Raw genomic sequence first — 15,116 nt, forward strand, 5'->3', positions numbered from 1 at the left:
AGCTCCAGCTCGACCGACGATGATACGGACACTGGGGACATTGTGAGCGCTTACCATGCGTACCTTGTGATCCCTCAGGCATCGAGGAAACAGATGGAAAACCTTAAAAGCACCATCAATCGAATTAAAGACTTTATGGTTCAAATTAAGAACTTTGAAGAACCAGGGGCGGTTCAGAGTTGGTTCAGCGCCCTGTCAACCCGAGGTCTGAAGGCGAGCACCCTCAAATCGTACCTCTGTGATGTCTCTGCGTTTGTGAAATGGCTCAAAGAGTATAGGCCGCCCGGCCTTTCCGTTTCGAAAAGAGTCCTCCGCCCTGTGCTCATGAAACTTTCCAAGCTTTCAAGAGATAACCGTGTCAACCTTCGAAGACAACGGTTGACCCTCACTCGTTCTCAGCAGACGGGCTTGCTGACGAGTGCAGAGATATGCGCCATTGGCACCGATTTGGATAGGTGCGTACCCGAACTACTGTTGGCCTTGGAGACGGCCGTGACCCATCGAAGCGCTAACAGGGCTGCAGCTGCTATCATTCTGCATGTAACCATATTCAACGGTGCCAGGCGCGGGGTGTTTTTGGAAATGACCCGCGACAACTTCACCTCCGCTGAGCGCCTGGAAGATATGTTCCTTGTGTCAGTGCCTGAGCACAAGACAGCCCAATATCATGGACCTGCTGTTTTAGCTCTCACGGAGGAAGAGCATGGTTGGCTCTCTCGCTTTGTACAGGCATCAACTAAGCTTCCCGGTTACCCTCGGAACACCGACCAGAGACTGTTCTTTTCGCGCAGCGGCTCGGCCATGGTCGGATTATCCAGGGACGTCCAGAGGTTGATGCATAGCTTGGGTCACCAAAGCGTCACTCTCCATCACTTACGCCATTCCATAAGTACATTGAATTGGACTCACATGTGCGGGTCGGACCGAAATTTGATAGCCAACCATATGTGCCATTCTGCGGTTACCGAAGAGAGGTTTTATGTCCGTATAGGGACACCTCTTGGCCACGTTCAGGCCCGCAAAAACATTACGTCTTTGCTGTATGCTCAAAATGTTTGAATAAAAGAGCCATTTGATTGCAACTTTTTCTCGTGTTTACATGTTTTCTGAGGCCAAGCATACACCTCTCATATCGGCCACTCATCTTCCTTAGAGGGCCGTGCGCCCTAGCCATAACCCGGGGTCATTTGGACGCTCTAAACACCCAGGCATGCGTCACACGTCCACGGCGTCCAACTCATATAATTCACCGGGGCTGGAAGCTTAAAGGGACCAGACACACCGGTGTGGTGCTGGTACCGACATGGCTGCTGGGCTCAGCCGTTTTATGTATCTTTTCCCCCGAAAGTAGATTGGGAAAAGTCAGACGCCACCAGGGTGTGAACCCCGGTCTCCTGTTCCATATTTACGTCTGCCATGGCGGTTATTCACACATCCAAGGCTCAGTTGAGGGTAAGACCCAATCAGGGATCAATTGGAAGTGTTCTTCACCGGGGCTGGAAGCTTAAAGGGACCAGACACACCGGTGTGGTGCTGGTACCGACATGGCTGCTGGGCTCAGCCGTTTTATGTATCTTTTCCCCCGAAAGTAGATTGGGAAAAGTCAGACGCCACCAGGGTGTGAACCCCGGTCTCCTGTTCCATATTTACGTCTGCCATGGCGGTTATTCACACATCCAAGGCTCAGTTGAGGGTAAGACCCAATCAGGGATCAATTGGAAGTGTTCTTCACCGGGGCTGGAAGCTTAAAGGGACCAGACACACCGGTGTGGTGCTGGTACCGACATGGCTGCTGGGCTCAGCCGTTTTATGTATCTTTTCCCCCGAAAGTAGATTGGGAAAAGTCAGACGCCACCAGGGTGTGAACCCCGGTCTCCTGTTCCATATTTACGTCTGCCATGGCGGTTATTCACACATCCAAGGCTCAGTTGAGGGTAAGACCCAATCAGGGATCAATTGGAAGTGTTCTTCACCGGGGCTGGAAGCTTAAAGGGACCAGACACACCGGTGTGGTGCTGGTACCGACATGGCTGCTGGGCTCAGCCGTTTTATGTATCTTTTCCCCCGAAAGTAGATTGGGAAAAGTCAGACGCCACCAGGGTGTGAACCCCGGTCTCCTGTTCCATATTTACGTCTGCCATGGCGGTCATTCACACATCCACGGCTCAGTTGAGGGTAAGACCCAATCAGGGATCAATTGGAAGTGTTCTTCACCGGGGCTGGAAGCTTAAAGGGACCAGACACACCGGTGTGGTGCTGGTACCGACATGGCTGCTGGGCTCAGCCGTTTTATGTATCTTTTCCCCCGAAAGTAGATTGGGAAAAGTCAGACGCCACCAGGGTGTGAACCCCGGTCTCCCGTTCCATATTTACGTCTGCCATGGCGGTCATTCACACATCCACGGCTCAGTTGAGGGTAAGACCCAATCTGGGTCCGGGATAACTTCCCGGTTCTGGATCACGCTCGACCCCTGGTAAACCTTTGATTATGGAAACCGAGGTGGAGTAAGACGCCTTACGTCCCCGACAAAAGCTTGGATCAAGGGGTAACTTTCAATAGATCACAGCGTGTGAGCTGCTCTGCTACGTACGAAACCCTCACCCAGAATCAGGTCGATTGATACGAGTGATTTAGCAACATGTTCCCCGCGAACATGCTGTGCTCATCAGGAGCGGGGCAATCATCATCCGGCCGCACCCCAACCCTGTCACGGATGGCCCTTCGCACTGACCGAAGCCGGTTATTCAGATAGTCAAGTTCGGCGTTCGATTCATCCCGCAACGCCAGTTCTGCTACGGACCTCCACCAGAGTTTCCTCTGACTTTGCCCTGCCCAGGCATAGTTTACCATCTTTCGGGTCATATCGCACGCGCTCACGCTCCACCTCCCCGACGGTGCGGCCGAGACAGGCCGGTGGTGCGCCCAGCCCCGCAGGACCAGGATCCCACCTTAGCCGGCACGCGCCAGCCCTCACTTTCATTGCGCCGCGGGGTTTCCACTGGGTGTCACCCTCTGACTCGCGCGTGCGTTAAACTCAGGTCCGTGTTTCAAGACGGGTCGGATGGGTTGCCGACATCGCCGCTGACCCCACCCGTTTACCTCTCAACGGTTTCACGCCCTCTTGAACTCTCTCTTCAAAGTTAGTTTCATCTCTCCCTTACGGTACTTGTCGACTATCGCTCTGGATGCCCCCCACCACAATAGCATGCACCACAATACCTCGGGGGGCAATCTCAGTTCATCGTTCAACAGAGGGAGAAGAGGGAAACTAGACATTCGGTTTTAGAGGGCGGCCCGCCCGAGGAGCGAGCAACACCCCATACCTTACCCCTCACGACGGTGTACTCGGTCAGGTAGCTTTGCGAGGCGAGTGGCTGCACCCTTGCAGGAATACATGACCCACCGGATGGTTTCGGCCTTGGCTGACGTCAGCCTAGGCGTCCCTCCACCGAACAGACCGAACCCCCACCTCACTCGCTCTCCTGCCGTCCTCCGCAAGTGGCTTGGCCCTAATGTCAGCTCCTCCCACAACCGGCATGTCCAGCCTTCGTCCCATGCTCGCAGAGAGCCGACCAAGCCGGTAGAGTGCCTTCCATTGGTTCCGTACTACCATACTGGACGACCTCCCCGTTGACTAAGCCGCGCCTCATTAAGCAGGCACTGGTGCTCGACCGACCCATCAGAGATTTTTTCCACCACTCCCCCTTAAGTGTTCTGAGCTCCCCCACCACAGCTCCATGCACCACGATACCGGGGGAGTCTCAGTTCAGCGTTCAAAATTTCAGCAAATAACCCCCGACGGATATCACCCAGGCCACCCCAGCATACCCTCCCCCCGCTCCAGCACGCAGCGCACGGAGGTCTGTGCTGTCAGGGAAAAGACGGCCGAGGCAAACCCAGATGACACCGCCAGGAGCCATCACCAAAACACCCAGCCGGAGGCACCACTGCTAGAACTAGCACTGGCCCTCCTGGGTGAACGCTCACCCCTACTGGAAGACACATATCTTGCCATAACGCCCGTACAAGTACTTAGACTTGCATGGCTTAATCTTTGAGACAAGCATATACTGCTGGCAGGATCAACCAGGTAGCCTTTCTTCCAGTGCTCCGCGCGGAGCACCCAACGGGGAGGCCCCCCCGGGACCCCAAGACATACCCTCTCGTCAGCGGACACCCCCGCCACAGCTCCCCGTCCGGAGACGGAGGTCTGCGCAGTCAGAGGCCCGCGGCGGTCGGGACGGTCGAGGGGGACCCAGGAGACGCCGCCAGCAAGGACAGGCTGTTGGGGGGACGACAACCGGTAACCGACAGGGTAGGTTTCGCGAAACATCGTGTCTCTGACGCCGGCGCGTAGCGGGGTGAACAGCGCTCAGGGTGTGAGCCAGGCGTGCCACTCCCCGCACCAGAGCGCCATCATAGGACCCCTAGGACAGACGGTACAACTCGGCCTCGCACCGAACACTTCTCCCGGGAGCTATGGGGCTCGCGACGTGCGGCCCCGCGCTCGGCTGCCCGGGACATGGGACTGACCCCCTTGGAGCTGGAGGAACCGTCCACCCATCAAGGGTGGGGGACCTCCGATCGTGGTTGTCGAGGACACCAATAGGTCAGATGGATGACGATGGTCTGTGTGTACGCGGGCGCGTGGCTCCGACCGGGGCTTCCAAACGGTGAACACAAAACAGGTCCGAAAAAGCGCCCCTCACCGGCCATTCACCGGTGCGCGGGGGCCCCCCTGGAAGTGCCTGAGTCGGGGGTATGGTCCTGGCCCTGACCGGAGCTTCAAAACGGTGGAAAAAAAATTTGACCCAAAGAGGCGCCCCCCACCGGCCGCTCGCGGGTGCCCGGGTCGGGGGTATGGGCCTGGAACGGACCGGTGCTTCAAAACAGTGAAAAAAAAAAATTCGAAAAAGAGCGCCCCCACCGGCCGTTCTCCGGTGCGCGGGGTCCCCCCTGGAAGTGCCTGAGTTGAGGGTATGGTCCTGGCCCTGACCGGAGCTTCAAAACAGTGAAAACAATTTTTTGCCCAAAAAGGCGCCCCCTATCGGCCGCTCGCGGGTGCCAGGGGTCGGGGGTAAGGCCCTGGAGCCATCCTGAGACTTCGGAAAAAAAAAAAAAAAATGACCTCCAGGGGTCTCACCCACCTTGGGGTACCCGCCCACAGTGCTTCATTCGCGGGTAGCGGCCCAGGGACGACCGCTCGGTTCGTGAGAACCGTGTGCTCGCGCACATCCGTGATAGTCAAGTGAAAGGGGAGATCCCCATGAGCGTGGTCACCAAAGCGTGGCACTGGGCTTCAGGAAGGGCCCTATGGAGGCTCCGTGTAACCTCCATTGACTTGCAAGTCTTTCACAAGTCGGTTTCTAATATCACGCCGGTAGCTGTCTGGTGGACTGGGGGCCGCGACAATGGAAAGTTTGTAAGCTGGAAGCTGGGAGACTGCCTCGGAGGCTGGAAAAGTGACACACACGGGTAACTCCGGTGCCGTTCAACGGATTTCGACGAAAATAGGCTCGTTGGAAAGCCAACGTCGGGGACACGACGACTAACTGTGCGCCCCGTTGCGCACGCGCGCGTGCGCGACATGGGAAGCGAAACAAAACTTCAAACAGAGCTACAGGCTCGTGCGTGCGAAAAAGGCCGAGACACGACGACGTGCCCGCGTGCGCCTTGCCCCAACTCGAATAACAAAGTGTCCCGGGCCGGATCCGAGCTACGGGACGGAAACGGGAGCCGAGTCAAAATTTCAAACGGAGCCCGCGTCGCGGAAATGGTCAAAATGAAAAAAATTACTGTTTGAGCACGTGCTCCCTACTCTAACTAAAATAACAAAACAATCCCCGTTGAAATACGTTGAGCACAAAAAAAATTAGAAGCGAGTGAAAATTTCAAACAGAGCTAGAGAAATGGGGATCCTATTTTTGGGGAAAAACAACGTTGTCAGCGCTTCCCCCGCGTCTAACTTGAATAATAAAACTGTCCCCAGCGAAATCCCACGTTCGGGCGAAAAACTGTCAATTTAACACTTCCCCAAAATCCAAAAAGTCAAACATACTTTCACCCAATGCAAACTTGAAATGAATTGGGGATGGTTAAAATGCAACTCCACTTTGCGGGCACTCAGAGCCTTGAGGGTGGGCTCATTGGATAGGTATGGACCGGGGGATGAAGGATGGAGAGAGTGCAGCGGGCGCGCACGCGCACGGGAGACGCTGCGAAGGAAACAAAATTTCAAACGGAGCTACCGAAATGGAAACGCAATTTCCGGGGAGGAAAACCACTCATCCCGCTGACCCTTACTGTAACTTGAATAACAAAACAGTCCCCGTTGAAATACGTTGAACGGAACGGAAACGGGAAGCGAGTGAAAATTTCAAACAGAGCTACCGAAATGGAGACACGTTTTTCGGGGAGGAAAAACACTGTCCCCGCTGCCCCAGACTCCCACTTGAATAACAAAACTGTCCCCGTCCAAATCAGACGTTCGGGCGATTTACTGTGAATTTTCAAAACACCACTCCCCAACTTTGAAGAGACTGCTTTCAAAGTTAGGAAAAGGCTCTTTGTGCAGAGGTAACTCCACTTTTCGGGCACCCAGCGCCTCGAGGGTGGGCTTGTTGGATAGGTACGGGCCGCGGGACGACAATAAGCGAAGGTCCGGCGGACGTGCACGCGCGTGCGAGACGCTGCGAGCGGAACAAAATTTCAAATCGACCTGCCGAAAAAAATGTCACTTTTTCGGGAAACAAAAACACTCTCCCCGCTGCCCCAGAGTCCAACTTGAATAACAAAACAGTCCCCGTTGAAATCCCATGTTCGGGCGATTTACTGTGAATTTTACAAACTATCCACATTCAATAAGTCAAACACACTCCCGCTCCCCGGGGGGACCCCCCCTTCCCCGGGGGACCCACCCTCCGGGGGGACCCCCCCTCCGGTACCCGAGCACCGGGGGGCCCTGTACACCCACTATTAAGCCCACCCCCTGTGTTAAAACCCATTAAACGCAACTTTAAGAACTCTGTGCCCCTGGTCATCCTTGTGGAATTTTGTGCCTCTGGTCATCCTCCCATAGACTTCCATTCAAGTTGGACTTAGGTTTTGGCGCGTTGGCTTCTCATGCATCTGGTCATCCTCCCATTGACTCCCATTCAAAAGTCATGCCTCTGGTCATCCTCCCATTGACTCCCATTCAAGTTGGACTTAGGTTTTGGCGCGTTGGCTTCTCATGCATCTGGTCATCCTCCCATTGACTCCCATTCAAGTTGGACTTAGTTTTTGGAGCTTTCACTGCTCGTGCCTCTGGTCATCCTCCCATTGACTCCCATTCAAGTTGGACTTAGGTTTTGGCGCGTTGGCTTCTCATGCATCTGGTCATCCTCCCATTGACTCCCATTCAAGTTGGACTTAGTTTTTGGAGCTTTCACTGCTCGTGCCTCTGGTCATCCTCCCATTGACTCCCATTCAAGTTGGACTTAGTTTTTGGAGCTTTCACTGCTCGTGCCTCTGGTCATCCTCCCATAGACTCCCATTCAAGTTGGACTTAGGTTTTGGCACGTTGGCTTCTCATGCATCTGGTCATCCTCCCATTGACTCCCATTCAAGTTGGACTTAGTTTTTGGAGCTTTCACTGCTCGTGCCTCTGGTCATCCTCCCATAGACTCCCATTCAAGTTGGACTTAGGTTTTGGCACGTTGGCTTCTCATGCATCTGGTCATCCTCCCATTGACTCCCATTCAAGTTGGACTTAGTTTTTGGAGCTTTCACTGCTCGTGCCTCTGGTCATCCTCCCATAGACTCCCATTCAAGTTGGACTTAGGTTTTGGCGCGTTGGCTTCTCATGCCTCTGGTCTTCCTCCCATTGACTCCCATTCAAGTTGGACTTAGTTTTTGGAGCTTTCACTGCTAGTGCCTCTGGTCCTCCTCCCATTGACTCCCATTCAAGTTTAACTTAGGTTCTAGAGCACTTTAACAACCCCTGGTCTTACATTTAACAGACCTTTTTATCCAGAGCAACTTACAGTAGGTACGGGGACATTCCCCCCAAGGCAAGTAGGACACAACGTGACACAACTTCATGTGCACCAGCCAGGACTTGAACTGGCGACCTTCAGATTACAAGACCCATACGCTACCAACTCAACCACCTGGGTCTTCCGCCCTTTGACTCCCATTCAAGTTGGACTTAGGTTTTGGAGGGTTGGACTTAGGTTTTGGAGGGTGCAGGGGGCATGGAAAAACACTGTTCACCGTCATGGAAAAACACTGTCTAGCCGGACAATTTGCCTTGATAGAGGGCAGCTGGCCCCAATGCTCTCCAGGCATTATGGAAGATTCAAGGAAGAAGGTGGTTAGGATATGCTTGCTATGCTCGGGGAAACCTTATGCCCGACTAGATAGGCATCTTACAAAGGTTCACAAATTGCAAGTTGGCACCCGCGATTACGACAATGCTTACAGAGGACTGACATCCGAGGACGCCGTCGAGGACGATCAGCACCACCAGCCGGGGTGCTCAGATACCACCAACGCTGTACCTACCGGTCCGGAGAGCCACCACAACATGTCCAGTTCCAGCTCCAGTGGCAGCTCCAGCTCGACCGACGATGATACGGACACTGGGGACATTGTGAGCGCTTACCATGCGTACCTTGTGATCCCTCAGGCATCGAGGAAACAGATGGAAAACCTTAAAAGCACCATCAATCGAATTAAAGACTTTATGGTTCAAATTAAGAACTTTGAAGAACCAGGGGCGGTTCAGAGTTGGTTCAGCGCCCTGTCAACCCGAGGTCTGAAGGCGAGCACCCTCAAATCGTACCTCTGTGATGTCTCTGCGTTTGTGAAATGGCTCAAAGAGTATAGGCCGCCCGGCCATTCCGTTTCGAAAAGAGTCCTCCGCCCTGTGCTCATGAAACTTTCCAAGCTTTCAAGAGATAACCGTGTCAACCTTCGAAGACAACGGTTGACCCTCACTCGTTCTCAGCAGACGGGCTTGCTGACGAGTGCAGAGATATGCGCCATTGGCACCGATTTGGATAGGTGCGTACCCGAACTACTGTTGGCCTTGGAGACGGCCGTGACCCATCGAAGCGCTAACAGGGCTGCAGCTGCTATCATTCTGCATGTAACCATATTCAACGGTGCCAGGCGCGGGGTGTTTTTGGAAATGACCCGCGACAACTTCACCTCCGCTGAGCGCCTGGAAGATATGTTCCTTGTGTCAGTGCCTGAGCACAAGACAGCCCAATATCATGGACCTGCTGTTTTAGCTCTCACGGAGGAAGAGCATGGTTGGCTCTCTCGCTTTGTACAGGCATCAACTAAGCTTCCCGGTTACCCTCGGAACACCGACCAGAGACTGTTCTTTTCGCGCAGCGGCTCGGCCATGGTCGGATTATCCAGGGACGTCCAGAGGTTGATGCATAGCTTGGGTCACCAAAGCGTCACTCTCCATCACTTACGCCATTCCATAAGTACATTGAATTGGACTCACATGTGCGGGTCGGACCGAAATTTGATAGCCAACCATATGTGCCATTCTGCGGTTACCGAAGAGAGGTTTTATGTCCGTATAGGGACACCTCTTGGCCACGTTCAGGCCCGCAAAAACATTACGTCTTTGCTGTATGCTCAAAATGTTTGAATAAAAGAGCCATTTGATTGCAACTTTTTCTCGTGTTTACATGTTTTCTGAGGCCAAGCATACACCTCTCATATCGGCCACTCATCTTCCTTAGAGGGCCGTGCGCCCTAGCCATAACCCGGGGTCATTTGGACGCTCTAAACACCCAGGCATGCGTCACACGTCCACGGCGTCCAACTCATATAATTCACCGGGGCTGGAAGCTTAAAGGGACCAGACACACCGGTGTGGTGCTGGTACCGACATGGCTGCTGGGCTCAGCCGTTTTATGTATCTTTTCCCCCGAAAGTAGATTGGGAAAAGTCAGACGCCACCAGGGTGTGAACCCCGGTCTCCTGTTCCATATTTACGTCTGCCATGGCGGTTATTCACACATCCAAGGCTCAGTTGAGGGTAAGACCCAATCAGGGATCAATTGGAAGTGTTCTTCACCGGGGCTGGAAGCTTAAAGGGACCAGACACACCGGTGTGGTGCTGGTACCGACATGGCTGCTGGGCTCAGCCGTTTTATGTATCTTTTCCCCCGAAAGTAGATTGGGAAAAGTCAGACGCCACCAGGGTGTGAACCCCGGTCTCCTGTTCCATATTTACGTCTGCCATGGCGGTTATTCACACATCCAAGGCTCAGTTGAGGGTAAGACCCAATCAGGGATCAATTGGAAGTGTTCTTCACCGGGGCTGGAAGCTTAAAGGGACCAGACACACCGGTGTGGTGCTGGTACCGACATGGCTGCTGGGCTCAGCCGTTTTATGTATCTTTTCCCCCGAAAGTAGATTGGGAAAAGTCAGACGCCACCAGGGTGTGAACCCCGGTCTCCTGTTCCATATTTACGTCTGCCATGGCGGTTATTCACACATCCAAGGCTCAGTTGAGGGTAAGACCCAATCAGGGATCAATTGGAAGTGTTCTTCACCGGGGCTGGAAGCTTAAAGGGACCAGACACACCGGTGTGGTGCTGGTACCGACATGGCTGCTGGGCTCAGCCGTTTTATGTATCTTTTCCCCCGAAAGTAGATTGGGAAAAGTCAGACGCCACCAGGGTGTGAACCCCGGTCTCCTGTTCCATATTTACGTCTGCCATGGCGGTCATTCACACATCCACGGCTCAGTTGAGGGTAAGACCCAATCAGGGATCAATTGGAAGTGTTCTTCACCGGGGCTGGAAGCTTAAAGGGACCAGACACACCGGTGTGGTGCTGGTACCGACATGGCTGCTGGGCTCAGCCGTTTTATGTATCTTTTCCCCCGAAAGTAGATTGGGAAAAGTCAGACGCCACCAGGGTGTGAACCCCGGTCTCCCGTTCCATATTTACGTCTGCCATGGCGGTCATTCACACATCCACGGCTCAGTTGAGGGTAAGACCCAATCTGGGTCCGGGATAACTTCCCGGTTCTGGATCACGCTCGACCCCTGGTAAACCTTTGATTATGGAAACCGAGGTGGAGTAAGACGCCTTACGTCCCCGACAAAAGCTTGGATCAAGGGGTAACTTTCAATAGATCACAGCGTGTGAGCTGCTCTGCTACGTACGAAACCCTCACCCAGAATCAGGTCGATTGATACGAGTGATTTAGCAACATGTTCCCCGCGAACATGCTGTGCTCATCAGGAGCGGGGCAATCATCATCCGGCCGCACCCCAACCCTGTCACGGATGGCCCTTCGCACTGACCGAAGCCGGTTATTCAGATAGTCAAGTTCGGCGTTCGATTCATCCCGCAACGCCAGTTCTGCTACGGACCTCCACCAGAGTTTCCTCTGACTTTGCCCTGCCCAGGCATAGTTTACCATCTTTCGGGTCATATCGCACGCGCTCACGCTCCACCTCCCCGACGGTGCGGCCGAGACAGGCCGGTGGTGCGCCCAGCCCCGCAGGACCAGGATCCCACCTTAGCCGGCACGCGCCAGCCCTCACTTTCATTGCGCCGCGGGGTTTCCACTGGGTGTCACCCTCTGACTCGCGCGTGCGTTAAACTCAGGTCCGTGTTTCAAGACGGGTCGGATGGGTTGCCGACATCGCCGCTGACCCCACCCGTTTACCTCTCAACGGTTTCACGCCCTCTTGAACTCTCTCTTCAAAGTTAGTTTCATCTCTCCCTTACGGTACTTGTCGACTATCGCTCTGGATGCCCCCCACCACAATAGCATGCACCACAATACCTCGGGGGGCAATCTCAGTTCATCGTTCAACAGAGGGAGAAGAGGGAAACTAGACATTCGGTTTTAGAGGGCGGCCCGCCCGAGGAGCGAGCAACACCCCATACCTTACCCCTCACGACGGTGTACTCGGTCAGGTAGCTTTGCGAGGCGAGTGGCTGCACCCTTGCAGGAATACATGACCCACCGGATGGTTTCGGCCTTGGCTGACGTCAGCCTAGGCGTCCCTCCACCGAACAGACCGAACCCCCACCTCACTCGCTCTCCTGCCGTCCTCCGCAAGTGGCTTGGCCCTAATGTCAGCTCCTCCCACAACCGGCATGTCCAGCCTTCGTCCCATGCTCGCAGAGAGCCGACCAAGCCGGTAGAGTGCCTTCCATTGGTTCCGTACTACCATACTGGACGACCTCCCCGTTGACTAAGCCGCGCCTCATTAAGCAGGCACTGGTGCTCGACCGACCCATCGGAGATTTTTTCCACCACTCCCCCTTAAGTGTTCTGAGCTCCCCCACCACAGCTCCATGCACCACGATACCGGGGGAGTCTCAGTTCAGCGTTCAAAATTTCAGCAAATAACCCCCGACGGATATCACCCAGGCCACCCCAGCATACCCTCCCCCCGCTCCAGCACGCAGCGCACGGAGGTCTGTGCTGTCAGGGAAAAGACGGCCGAGGCAAACCCAGATGACACCGCCAGGAGCCATCACCAAAACACCCAGCCGGAGGCACCACTGCTAGAACTAGCACTGGCCCTCCTGGGTGAACGCTCACCCCTACTGGAAGACACATATCTTGCCATAACGCCCGTACAAGTACTTAGACTTGCATGGCTTAATCTTTGAGACAAGCATATACTGCTGGCAGGATCAACCAGGTAGCCTTTCTTCCAGTGCTCCGCGCGGAGCACCCAACGGGGAGGCCCCCCCGGGACCCCAAGACATACCCTCTCGTCAGCGGACACCCCCGCCACAGCTCCCCGTCCGGAGACGGAGGTCTGCGCAGTCAGAGGCCCGCGGCGGTCGGGACGGTCGAGGGGGACCCAGGAGACGCCGCCAGCAAGGACAGGCTGTTGGGGGGACGACAACCGGTAACCGACAGGGTAGGTTTCGCGAAACATCGTGTCTCTGACGCCGGCGCGTAGCGGGGTGAACAGCGCTCAGGGTGTGAGCCAGGCGTGCCACTCCCCGCACCAGAGCGCCATCATAGGACCCCTAGGACAGACGGTACAACTCGGCCTCGCACCGAACACTTCTCCCGGGAGCTATGGGGCTCGCGACGTGCGGCCCCGCGCTCGGCTGCCCGGGACATGGGACTGACCCCCTTGGAGCTGGAGGAACCGTCCACCCATCAAGGGTGGGGGACCTCCGATCGTGGTTGTCGAGGACACCAATAGGTCAGATGGATGACGATGGTCTGTGTGTACGCGGGCGCGTGGCTCCGACCGGGGCTTCCAAACGGTGAACACAAAACAGGTCCGAAAAAGCGCCCCTCACCGGCCATTCACCGGTGCGCGGGGGCCCCCCTGGAAGTGCCTGAGTCGGGGGTATGGTCCTGGCCCTGACCGGAGCTTCAAAACGGTGGAAAAAAAATTTGACCCAAAGAGGCGCCCCCCACCGGCCGCTCGCGGGTGCCCGGGTCGGGGGTATGGGCCTGGAACGGACCGGTGCTTCAAAACAGTGAAAAAAAAAAATTCGAAAAAGAGCGCCCCCACCGGCCGTTCTCCGGTGCGCGGGGTCCCCCCTGGAAGTGCCTGAGTTGAGGGTATGGTCCTGGCCCTGACCGGAGCTTCAAAACAGTGAAAACAATTTTTTGCCCAAAAAGGCGCCCCCTATCGGCCGCTCGCGGGTGCCAGGGGTCGGGGGTAAGGCCCTGGAGCCATCCTGAGACTTCGGAAAAAAAAAAAAAAAAAAATGACCTCCAGGGGTCTCACCCACCTTGGGGTACCCGCCCACAGTGCTTCATTCGCGGGTAGCGGCCCAGGGACGACCGCTCGGTTCGTGAGAACCGTGTGCTCGCGCACATCCGTGATAGTCAAGTGAAAGGGGAGATCCCCATGAGCGTGGTCACCAAAGCGTGGCACTGGGCTTCAGGAAGGGCCCTATGGAGGCTCCGTGTAACCTCCATTGACTTGCAAGTCTTTCACAAGTCGGTTTCTAATATCACGCCGGTAGCTGTCTGGTGGACTGGGGGCCGCGACAATGGAAAGTTTGTAAGCTGGAAGCTGGGAGACTGCCTCGGAGGCTGGAAAAGTGACACACACGGGTAACTCCGGTGCCGTTCAACGGATTTCGACGAAAATAGGCTCGTTGGAAAGCCAACGTCGGGGACACGACGACTAACTGTGCGCCCCGTTGCGCACGCGCGCGTGCGCGACATGGGAAGCGAAACAAAACTTCAAACAGAGCTACAGGCTCGTGCGTGCGAAAAAGGCCGAGACACGACGACGTGCCCGCGTGCGCCTTGCCCCAACTCGAATAACAAAGTCGTCCCGGGCCGGATCCGAGCTACGGGACGGAAACGGGAGCCGAGTCAAAATTTCAAACGGAGCCCGCGTCGCGGAAATGGTCAAAATGAAAAAAATTACTGTTTGAGCACGTGCTCCCTACTCTAACTAAAATAACAAAACAATCCCCGTTGAAATACGTTGAGCACAAAAAAAATTAGAAGCGAGTGAAAATTTCAAACAGAGCTAGAGAAATGGGGATCCTATTTTTGGGGAAAAACAACGTTGTCAGCGCTTCCCCCGCGTCTAACTTGAATAATAAAACTGTCCCCAGCGAAATCCCACGTTCGGGCGAAAAACTGTCAATTTAACACTTCCCCAAAATCCAAAAAGTCAAACATACTTTCACCCAATGCAAACTTGAAATGAATTGGGGATGGTTAAAATGCAACTCCACTTTGCGGGCACTCAGAGCCTTGAGGGTGGGCTCATTGGATAGGTATGGACCGGGGGATGAAGGATGGAGAGAGTGCAGCGGGCGCGCACGCGCACGGGAGACGCTGCGAAGGAAACAAAATTTCAAACGGAGCTACCGAAATGGAAACGCAATTTCCGGGGAGGAAAACCACTCATCCCGCTGACCCTTACTGTAACTTGAATAACAAAACAGTCCCCGTTGAAATACGTTGAACGGAACGGAAACGGGAAGCGAGTGAAAATTTCAAACAGAGCTACCGAAATGGAGACACGTTTTTCGGGGAGGAAAAACACTGTCCCCGCTGCCCCAGACTCCCACTTGAATAACAAAACTGTCCCCGTCCAAATCAGACGTTCGGGCGATTTACTGTGAATTTTCAAAACACCA

This window comes from Hypomesus nipponensis, chromosome 28, assembly GCF_054491055.1.
Source record: "Hypomesus nipponensis isolate SF chromosome 28, ASM5449105v1, whole genome shotgun sequence".
NCBI lineage: Eukaryota > Metazoa > Chordata > Actinopteri > Osmeriformes > Osmeridae > Hypomesus > Hypomesus nipponensis.